The sequence below is a fragment of the Nuphar pumila genome, chromosome 15 (assembly GCF_984573655.1).
Source record: "Nuphar pumila chromosome 15, dmNupPumi1.hap1.1, whole genome shotgun sequence".
NCBI classification, from domain to species: Eukaryota; Viridiplantae; Streptophyta; class Magnoliopsida; order Nymphaeales; family Nymphaeaceae; genus Nuphar; species Nuphar pumila.
The window spans coordinates 32,736,231-32,747,764 of record NC_143263.1 but is presented as its reverse complement, the minus strand read 5'-3'; the positions used below and the strand labels follow the sequence as shown (position 1 = coordinate 32,747,764).

The 11,534-nt window shown below is 34.6% G+C and overlaps 1 long non-coding RNA gene across 2 annotated transcripts; it reads right to left on the bottom strand.

Annotated features, from left to right (window-relative positions):
- Window positions 1-413: 413 nt before the first annotated feature.
- LOC149815050 (uncharacterized) lies at window positions 414-11,252 on the bottom strand. Of its 2 annotated transcripts, XR_016427980.1 has the most exons (7): window positions 10,916-11,252; window positions 9,891-9,971; window positions 8,319-8,363; window positions 6,576-6,646; window positions 4,141-4,215; window positions 1,025-1,130; window positions 414-770 (listed from the first exon to the last, which is right to left on the bottom strand). It is a non-coding gene; the product is annotated as an uncharacterized LOC149815050 (long non-coding RNA). The 2 variants fall into 2 exon arrangements; XR_016427979.1 differs by lacking the exon at window positions 4,141-4,215.
- Between the last annotated feature and the right edge of the window lie 282 nt (window positions 11,253-11,534).

The window sequence follows — 11,534 nt, the reverse complement described above, 5'->3', positions numbered from 1 at the left end:
TTAGAACGATTCACTTTGAGTATCGAGCCTGAGTCAAGGTGAGCCATGCACCATTAATGCAACTGACCTGGCTAGACCCAGATCAAATATTATTTTAGCAGTCTACTGTGTTCATAAGAGTCTGCAACTGGCTTTTCAAAACCGCGGGCAATCCCTGGAGAAGGGTTTAGAGGTTAAGTAACTTTCATCTACTTAATGTTGTGGCCCTTGTAGATCGTTTTGCAAACATTTTGACAACTATTGTTCGGTTGGACTCATGTTGGTATGATTGAGGATGCCCATGTCATATGTGGCCATGTCCCTTTCTTGATTTCTTTCCAATGAAAGGGTATAAATGATGCACCAGGCATCTACGTAGCCATCCTCATCATCACAAAAAAAAACATAAATAGTAAATTTATCATGGATGGAAATATCATGCAATTTATATGATAAAGCAGTAGAGACACGGTAGCGGTTTGAGCGTCACATTCTTCATTTACTGTCACCACTTTAGCAGGAAAGTGTGGCCACCACAGGAATGCAGTGCGTGTTTTCTTTTAATATTTATCGAGGAGAAACCACTGGTTCTGGTGGTGGGGACTTGGGGAAACCGATGCGCTGCATGCCGCATACCACATGCCCAAGTAAGTGGAATTAAAACCCCTCGGATGCCCTCCAACCAACTCACCATGGAACCTGCTGCTTCGGCCTTAAGGCAAGGGAGATGCACACCCCGGGTGTTGAACTCTTGATGTCCTTCAACTTTGAACACTTTAAGCCAATCCACCCTGCAATGAGCGCCCATCATGAATGTAGTGTATGTTATGTATGTGATGCGTGACATGTTGACATGACGGACTGAACCAATCATGAGCTTTAGCTACTGCTGCATGCACATGACATGTTGATGATGATGATGAAAGTCAACAAATCACAGATTTCATTCATGATGTGCCACTTGAATGAGATATTAGATCCATTATGCATGGTGTTCAGGATAAGAAGAGGATTGGTATCATGGCATGCATGATGAAAAGTAAACCTTAGAGGCAGAGTTGTTGACAGTACTGTCGTCCTTTTGACGTATTGACAAAGTGATAATCTGATCAGCATAGACATGCGGGTTATGGTGTTTGTACATGGAAAAGCTGAACAAGACAACATAGTAAAAATTAGAGGAAAATGTAAAATTAAGGGCATATATGCAGGAGTCCACAATATGTGCATATGGATGATGGCATGCATGGTGGCTGCCATTGCCAACATCCTTACATGCAAATGTATCTACTGCAGAACCTTCTATTTGTGTGTTGCCCTTGGCCTTATTGCCATGGTGACATGTATCATATATCTATTATAAGTTAATGGGGAGCTAAATAACGAAAATTATAGTACTCATTCAGTGAATAAGTAAGGGATATTTTTTTTTGGATAACCAGAGAAAAACCACCTCGCTATCCAAGTTCATTAGCGTAAATCTCAGGTCCTTCTTGCTCACTAGGGAGTACATAAGCAAAGACTGTGTACACCCGTGGGTTTCAAACTCGTGACATCCCATAAACTGGGTGATGTTCATGCGCGAGCCAACACATAGTATATTGGGGTTTGGTAAAATCATGTTTTTTTAGAGGTAGTCTTAAGATAGGTTAGAGAAACTACAGTTAAATATCAGCCCTAAATGAGTCCGGGGCACAGATATGAGGTATGCAAGTCAAGTCTATTTATGTAGTTAACATTTGAGTAAAATCTAGACTAGGTGTTAGATTTAACATTTTGGGGAGTGAGCTAAGGTAAGTTTAGGCTTAGGACAAGGTTGGACTGATTCATCAGGGTTAAGCTAAGAGAGAAGCACGTCTAGGTAGAGTTTGAAGCACGTCAGAGCATATGGCTTGCCAAGGTGAACACAAGACCACCCGTTGTCTTGGACGCACCACACGAGCTTGGAATTGGGTCGCAGCCAGTCCACGGAGTTGGTTGACCTACTAGAGATCAAGGTGACTCTTAGTAGAGAATCCTTGAGGCAAGGGAAAAGGGGAAGAAGGCCTAGGTACCAAGGGGTAAGATCAAGGAGAGAGAAAGTTTTTCATATAGGAGACAATTTTGAGAGAGAAATAGGGAGAGAGAAACTTCATAAACTAATTCATTTTTTTCATGCCTCAACTACACCAAGTTGAGCCCCTTCTATAGGCCAAAGGAGCTCCTATATAATTACAGAAATTAAAGAAAAATAAAAGTAAATGACCCACTACTCTGAGTACTAACTTAAATAACTAATGAGAGTCATTATTCTAAGAGGCTCTTGGGCTCCAAGGCTATAAAGGATGGAACCCCAAGGGTCACACAATTTTAAGGGCCTTCAAGGCCTCTTGGGTGGTGCCAAATGGGTGGGCCCTACTAGCCAATAGTGGCTTCTAAATGGGAGGCCCCATGTGGGTCCCACTTAGTATTGATAAGGTAGATGCTTGAATGAGATGGTGTCATGGCATGGATAAGGTGGATAGTGTATGAGCGACTAGGTCTTGGCTTGGTCGATCCGATCCACTTGAGTCCGCTTCATGAAATGGATTCCAATTAAGGTCGCTTTGGATCCTGGAGCGGCTTGGTTGAGCTTGGGCGATAGTTTTGGATATGGGTCCAGATCCTGAGAAGTTTGGATATAATTCTAAAATGGGAACACTTCATTTAGATCAAGTTTGAAGTCCGTAGAAATTGAGACTGCATCATTTCCCCTTCAATAATTGTGGTTAGGCTTGACCGTGCACAAACATTGAATATGAGTTATGTAGGTTATTGTGGGTTGTTAGTTTTTTTGGTGATTATTGTTAACTGAATGATATATTGTGTGGTTGGTGTAGACCATTGTGATGTCTTCTGAAAGGGTAGGAGTATTTTACTGTAGCACTAATAAACCTATTTATAGTTCTATATTGGTCTTTAAAAACAACTATAAGAAATTTATAACATTAATGTCTCGTAAAACCGGATATACGAAAGAGTCAATAATCTTCTGATATATGTGTTCTCTAAAATTAGATGTCCAATATATATGTATACATGTCTTGGACAATGATGATATAGAATTAATGTTATATAGTGGTGATGTTTATGTAGTTGCTAGTAAAGCTATAAGTTCTAGTAAAGGTAATCGAGAAGCCATTATTTGCAAAGTTAAACAAGAAGTTGTTGGTTGTAAAGTTACAAAAGAAGCAGTCATAAACAATGTACAAGAACTAGTTGATGAATGAAATGATGAAATTTTTGTGGATAATGTGCATCTATCTAAAAGACATTTATGTATTGAGCTCAATCATTTGGAGAACATCTTATTGTCCTAAATAGTTAATAATGAGAAGATTACTATAGAGGATGTGGAACTATGTAGATAAACTAGTGTTGGTGATCTTTATCGAAGTAAGTTGGATGACACTCAGCCTTCCAATGCAGATGACAAATCTAATTTATACATTTGCTGGATGTGTTATTTTTATTATTAATCTTAAAAGTTAAAAATGCAAGAATGTTGCATGAATGAAAACAAATGGAGCAATATATATGACAAATTTTGATTTAAATTGTGCAGCCAATCAATCTATTTGGGGTAGTAGTAATACTGACCACAATAGAGAATTAGATGATAGCGATAATGATGATGACTATACCATTTATGATAGGAGAAGACCAAGACAGTGATGATATGTGACAAATAATGGTAGGTGAGAACAATCTATGAATGACATTTGAGAAGTCAAACCCTTGGTTATCGTTCAATAGTTTATCATTCAATGAAAAATAATTGAAAATCATTAAAGCGGAGGCACATGAGTTGTATGTCGAGTTGCACAATAAAAAACTCAATGATTGTAAATAGTTTCAGTGGCTAACAACAAACTCAAATGATAGAGAAATTGCTTACGATAAATGCTTAATGATTTTGAGCATTGTCATAAGTTTTTGAGAGATCATACGATAAGAAATAACTATAAAGCAAAATTCGTGAAACACTCTAGTAACAAAGTCATTGTCATATGCATTAAAAAAAACCTGCAAACTATAGTTGATTGCTTCTAGAAGATTCACTGCACACAGATGCACGAAACACCATTCTTTCTAATGAAGAAGTATGAAATGAAGCATACATGTGGTAGAACAGTGGACAACCTTGTAATAAAAAAATGCCTTCTAAATGGATTTCACGTATTATTCATGGATGCTTGCATGATAACCCGAAGATAACTACAAGAGAAATCATGAATAACATAAGTCACGAGAAAGGTGTTAAGGTTAGTTACAAACAAATATGGCATGACAAAAATTAACCAGGGAGGCAATATATGGTTTATTCGAAGAGTCCTTTAGGATGCTTCCCAACTATTATGATCATTTGATGACGGCTAATCGAGGATCGCTAGGTGTCATCAAGACCGATCATAAAGATTGATTTCATTATTTGTTTTTATCCTTTTGTCCATGCATTGATGCATTTTTAAAAGGACGTCCTCCAATTCTTATGGTAGACAATATATTCTTAAAAGAAAAATACATGCGTATATTGTTGTCGGCCCATTGTATTGGTCTTAAAGGTAAGATGTTTCTTATAGCATTTGTAGTTGTAGATAAGGAGACAAAGGAGTCATGGGCATAGTTTTTGAGGCATTTGAAGGCAGAATTCTCATGCTTCGATGATGATAAATACAAAAATAAAGTAGAGTTGGCAATTGTCTCAAATAGACACTTAGAGCTTTAGTATATTGTCCCCCACACATGACCTAAATATGTTGTATAGAATGACTTGGACAAAAAACAACAAGAAGAATCCTTTAATTTTCAACTTTAAAGCATCACAAAATTGAGGGTCTCTTTCATATGCCATTAGAAATGGCATTTCTAATATTGTTTTTGAGGGAGAAAAAAATATTCCATTAAAACCCAACCAAAGGTTATAATCTTATAGACAATCAACTCATAGAGAAATCTACCTTTAGTGCTACAAACAACTGTAAAAGTCCTTTCAAAAATGGCATTTCCAATCTTAAAACATCAATAATAATTTGCCAAAAGAATGAAAAAGGATTCATAAAGAAATCAATCACAAAGAAATGAAAAACACATCGATATTTCTTTGTACATATGCTATTTTCCAAAAAATGACAAAGCAAAATGCAAGTATTTTGGGAAACAATGAATGTTTTCATGCCCATTCAAAATTTTAGAAATAACACTTTTTTTTAGTTACATAGTGAAAACTATAACCTAGTAAAGTAGATCATAGATCGACTCTCAGTGGGAGAAAACTCCCAGGCTAGGACCCTTGCCCTCAAGGCCTATACTAGGATAAGGCTTATGCAAGGAGGTGATACCCATAGGATTTGAACCTTGACCACCCCTATGATAGCCAAGGCCCAATCCCACAACGCCAACCCCCTTTAGGGCAAGAAAAACACTGAAAATGTGATTTCTCAATCAATAACAAATAATTTTTTCATAATTTTTATACATTTTAGAAGAAAATGCTGTACTGTACGACAAATTTGACATGTTTTCCCAAATGCCTCATAAATTTTGAAATTCATCTGATGTCCAATTTCACAAGTTCTTGACTTTTTTAGGACCTTTTTACCTTTAGCATGAGTGGATCTCTCAATTTTTATGCGTTATATCGCAAGGGTTTTTTGATCTTGCTAAAGCTCACTAAAAACAAATTCATATTTTCACAGAAATCACAAAATTTTTATAATATACGATGCAAAAATAGCCACTTTATATCCCAACAAAGTAGATTTGTATAATGAACATGCACATATTTTTTGCCTCCTAACCCCTATGCAAAAAAATCTTTCTTCTGAATTTGGTCAAGAGTTTCGCATTGGTCACTACAAAATTTTATACTATTAACTATGGCCGTTAGCCATAGTTAATGTTACAAAAGCTGCAGTAAATAATCTTTAACTACGACCAACGACCGTAACAGATAGTACCGTAGCTAATAACATTAAGTATGACCAGAGGCTGTAGTAAATGAGCATATCATTCACTATGGCTAATAGCCATAGCAAATGAGAATACTGACCCAATAATGGCAAACTATTAACTACGACCAGAAGCTACAAATAATAGACTATTAAGTATGGCCAGTGGTCGTAGTTAATACTAGTAGTCACTGATGACTATTAACTATGACCCATGGCCGTAGTTGATGATATATTTTTTTAGTCATTCATATACCCCATAGAAATACTGCCCTAGTGCAACAACAACGTGAAGAGGTGTTCTATAATCATAATCTTTGGCATTTGAGTCTATACCATACAATAAAAGACATCTTAAGAAATCTGAATTTCCTCTAGCAACAACTTTACAAAGATAACTCCATGCACCATCAATGTTTAAGGATGCACGTTCAAGCAGTAAAGAAGCAACTTGATCATGTCCATATTTGATGGCTTCCAGTAGTGGTGTGTTTCCAAAATAATATGATAATGAAAAAATATTGCTTAATAACTGTTGGGTCCACAAACTATAACAATATTTAAAATTTTAAATATTCTATTATAAGATGGAAACTGAAGCAACATCAATGTAGCAAACATGGTTACCTTTCAAGCTAATGACAACTCCTTAAATGAGGAAAGCAATGATGTTATCATAGCCTGATGCTGCCAAATGCCTTAAAATATTAAGAAACTTGGTGTAAAGTTAGGATAATGATCTCCATGGAACAAGAATGATCAACATAACAATTAAAACAATGCTTAAACGTCACACATCAATTTATAAGATTGCATATATATATATATATATATATATATATATATATATATATATATATATATATATATATATATGTTCGCTTTAGTTTCCTCCACTACGATTATCAAATGGACATGGAAAAGAGAATACAAACAAATGTAATAGTTAATGATGCTGAAAGATCACTATGGTAAAACTGAAATTTTCATACAATTGAGATCGTCATGATCTGTACATGTTTGATTATGAGAGCTACAATCATTTGTTGCATCATTTGGATTATTCATAAACAATATCTCAATATCTTCAAGGGCATTATTTAAAAAAACATTCTCTTCAATTGAGATCATCATGATCTGTACATGTTTGATTATGAGAGCTACAACACAACCATTTGTTGCATCATTTGGATTATTCATGAACAATATCTCAATATCTTCAAGGTCATTATTTAAGAAAAAAAAATCTTCAATGTGAATAAATAGAAAAACTGATGTCTTCACATATTCATTTGTGCTTTTTACATTATCATGTATGTCTCACTCAACTCATGCATGTACATTCAGCTAGTATGTACACATCATTCAATTCATATTAGAAAGTTTTTAAGGTGTGATGTGATATGTCTCACTTGTACTAATTCCGAGAGTACCACAAGGAAAGTAAAAAAGATGAAGGAAAAAAAATCAAAACTTTTTATGTATATATTACAAGGTACCTAAATATTTTCCCTAAACTCAAAGCGAGTCAACGAATAAATTAAATTTCCCTTAAATTTACTTAGTTTTTCCATAAAAGTGAACTTTTAGAATTTCCAGGCATGCACTATTGACAAGAAATCCCAGATGATTGTAGTTACAACATAGCTATTTGCTGGCTTTAGATACTCCTAAAGATTGCACTGTAACCCTCCTAACAACCTCGCTCTAGATTTTCTGAAAAGAAAAGTCTCAGTTCATGGAATGTGCCTTATATGGAATCTTGAGACACATCCTGAAAAAGTATAAAAGAACAACTCTAAAACTTTTATGCATTTAACTTTAGCAAGATTAATAAGAATTAACATCTAAACACAACAAAGTTGATTAAGTCCTAATCTAAAGAGATGAGATAACATAGTAATTAGTAAATTACTAAAGTTGAGTGTCCATCATAGTTTGTCTTATTGGGGTTTGCTCCAGCTTGAAAATTAACCCCTTCAAGTGATACAGGTTCCATGAAAGGCAACACTATTTACTTTCAGAGCAAGATCAACTTCCTTTTTGCCAATATAAAATATGATGTCTGATTTCAATTGCTTGATCTGCATATTTGACTCTTTCACCTATCAGAATGCAAATTGTCTTTTGCCTAATTCAAGTTTCAAATGTGTATAATTAACAGAATAAAGTGACATCTACATCCATAGACCAAGAACCACAAGACCAAGGTAAACAAAAAACTTGTCCGAAGGAAACAAAGTAAAACCATGGAGACAAAAATCAGAAACAAAACCAAGAAAAGAAAAGGAAATGTGCGGCCTATATATGGAGATAAGATATCTTCACTTGTCTTAGTTAATAAGGTAACAAGTGAGTTAAAATATCTACCTCAAGAAGGTTACTCAAGATTGTTCGCCCATCTATATAATAAACCTGCAACATATTTGTGAAAGACTATTTATCAAGTTGCAAAAGTCTACATAATTCATAGACATAGACATTGTAAGGTTGAGGGATACTACAAAGGATAGCAACTTCACCAATCAAACAATTAGAATCAAGCTGCAAAAATGTTTTTTCTGATCCATTTTCTCCCTTATGCCTACTTCTTCATGTACAAGAAAATCATGTCAATCTTGTAAAGTGATACAAGTAAGCTTTTGAACTTAAAAGCTAAATACATTGGAAGACAAAGAGCTTTCCACCAACTGCTATCAAACAAAAAAAATAATTCAACATTAATCAACTCGCGCCAACTGCTCTCCAAATAAAAGTAATACACAATATTATGTCTGAGAGTGCAAGAAGTTTCATAAGTTGAGAAGGATAAGCTGTAAAAATGCAATGATAGCACACAATGACTCCAAGTAAAATGCATTGACCCAAGAATGCATATCGGCAATAAAATGTGATCAACTCCTATGCGTATTAGTCAGGATGTGTGATGAAATGCAAATAGAAAATCTACTAGCAAAACAATTCTATATGTCAATAGGCACATGTAATCAAATTATCTCTCAAATATATAAAGAGGAAACATGAAGCAAAATTTCATTGTATAAGGACATTTCATGCACCCTGGAAATTAGAAATAAAAGAATGACAAGTTTAAACTTTTAACAGCACACCATGACAAACAAAATAGAGTTGGTCAATTGCATTCCCCTATTCCATAATCACTTCCTTTGGAAGGAAAATTTTCTCATGCAAGCAGGTTACCTGATACATTACGAAAAAAATGGTATAAGAAAAATTCTTCTCATTTAAAGAACCTTATCAATAATTTGACAAATAGTGCTTCACAAAAACATGTTAGGCAAGCAAATGAACACTACATGCAACAAATTGGTAAAAAGATCTATTAGACTTATGAGAGGAAATGTGGTTTCATAGTTTGAGGATAACATCATTATCACTCATGACAAAACCTGAACCATGAGACATACTTGACATTTTAACTCAAGTGCTACTAGGAGATAAGAATAATTGCATAGGAAAATATTGATCTGCTGCCTGTGTGTGTGCTGTAATGAAACTACAAAGACACTTGCATAATAGAAAAGCCACTAAGGGCAATACAATAACAAAGATGTGCACAATCACAAGGCCACTAAGGGAAATACAAATAAGCCACCAAAGCCAAGAACATCAAGAGCATACACTAACACAAGCCACAAAAGGGCCAAAGACAATGACATAAAAAAATATTAATTTTATTAATCTTCAAATGCTCAAGAGAAGCATAAAGAATGATATGTATATATATATACATATATGTACATAAAGAATATATATATATATATATATATATATATATATATATATATATATATATATATATATATATATATATATTTAACATGTGTGTGGATAGGTGAGTACATATAGATAGCATTTCCAACCTAATCAAACTAATAGATCTCCACGACTCACATGAAACATAACATAAATGCCACTTACAATTTGATTAACAAACTCATAGCTGCATCCTTTAAAGAGTAGAACATTTTCAATTAGTTCCTTGGATAGAGATTGTGGGATCTGCAAGAGAATAATCTCATGAATCATAAATGGTACCAATGTGTAAACAAAAAGGTATGCCAAAGCAACAAAGGATGAAAAAGCATAAAGACTAAGCCTTAGTGCCTAGGTCATTATTAATTTATAACCAAAACCACCTGTACAAAGATAATAAGCAATAGAAGTACAAGTTGCCAATATTCTAGTAGAGGACGTTGCTATTTAATCAAGACAAAATTCCTCATATTAGTGGTGCAGCTTTAGACCAAATGAAGCATTTCCATTTAATGTTATTGACAAGGTCTTTTGTTGAGATCTTGAAAACAAGCTCCATCAAGTATGTTATGAAGCATTAGCCCCTTGCTCTATAACTCACTATGGTTTTCTAGAAACAAGAGTTACTAATGAGCATAAGTTGAAATAGACACATAGAAGCATACAAGTATTTGTTCCATATCATCCTAACGACAAGCTAACAAGAACAAACAAAAAAAAAAGGAAAAGAAAAAAGAAAAAAAACTGCGTACACATACAACTACGAACAAGAAAACCCAAACTTTTTATAAAATCAATAAAAAACATGCAAACACTTTACAACACAAACCATGTCCACAAGACAAAAAAAAGAAATCATAGAGGATAAACATATGAACCTTAGATGTCCCTTAAACAACATCCAAGGAAGCAAAGAAGAATACGTGATCAACAAAACCCTAAAATGATCTGATTGCCACAATTTCCAAATTATCATCAGACTGAAAGATCCAAAAAAAACAAATTGAGTACTCCACAACAATCACAATTGAAACCCTAGCAAAGCACAACCTTTAGCACACATTCAACAACGAACAGAAGCACCAAAAAATAAAATTAAAAACTAATCTTCCTCACGAATCAATGAACAAAAAAAAAGAAATAAAAACATATATATAATAAAAACAACAATAAAAAGAGAGAAACCTCACCTCCATCTCAGGGAGTATCATCAGAGTTGCAACCAAAGCCAACACAAAAACAAAACCCATAAATCAACCAACCCCCCCTAAAAACTAAACTGAAAAGGAGAAAAAAAGAAGAAAACAAAGTTTTTACTTAAAAATCACATTTTTCCTGAGCATGATGTTGTTATCTTAAGGCCCACCACTCATTCTGGCTTTTGTAGCAGCAGAAATGATAGGTTGGCCACTCTGGTCATCCCATTGCTCGAACTCATTGTTGCTCTTCCCAAATTCACCCTCTTCCTCGTCCTCCCTTGCTAGGGTTTTTTGATAAAGGAGGAAGAGAATGGAGAGGCGGTTCTCCCGAGCGGTCATCGCGTAATGGCAAAAGGGTGAGGGGTTTTTACAAAAAATTTATAGAAGTATTAACTACTGCCACTGACCATAGTTAATACTTCAAACAATTGTAGTTAAAAGTTTGGTGAGACTTTTAACTACGACTCTTTGACTTTTAACTACAACTTCAAGCAGTCGTAGTTAATACTTTGGTTTTACCCACTCTGCAAAAAATTGGCGGGAGTATTAACTATGACTTTAAGTCATACTTAAAAGTCGAAGGAATGTAGTTAAAAGTCACAAGACCCAT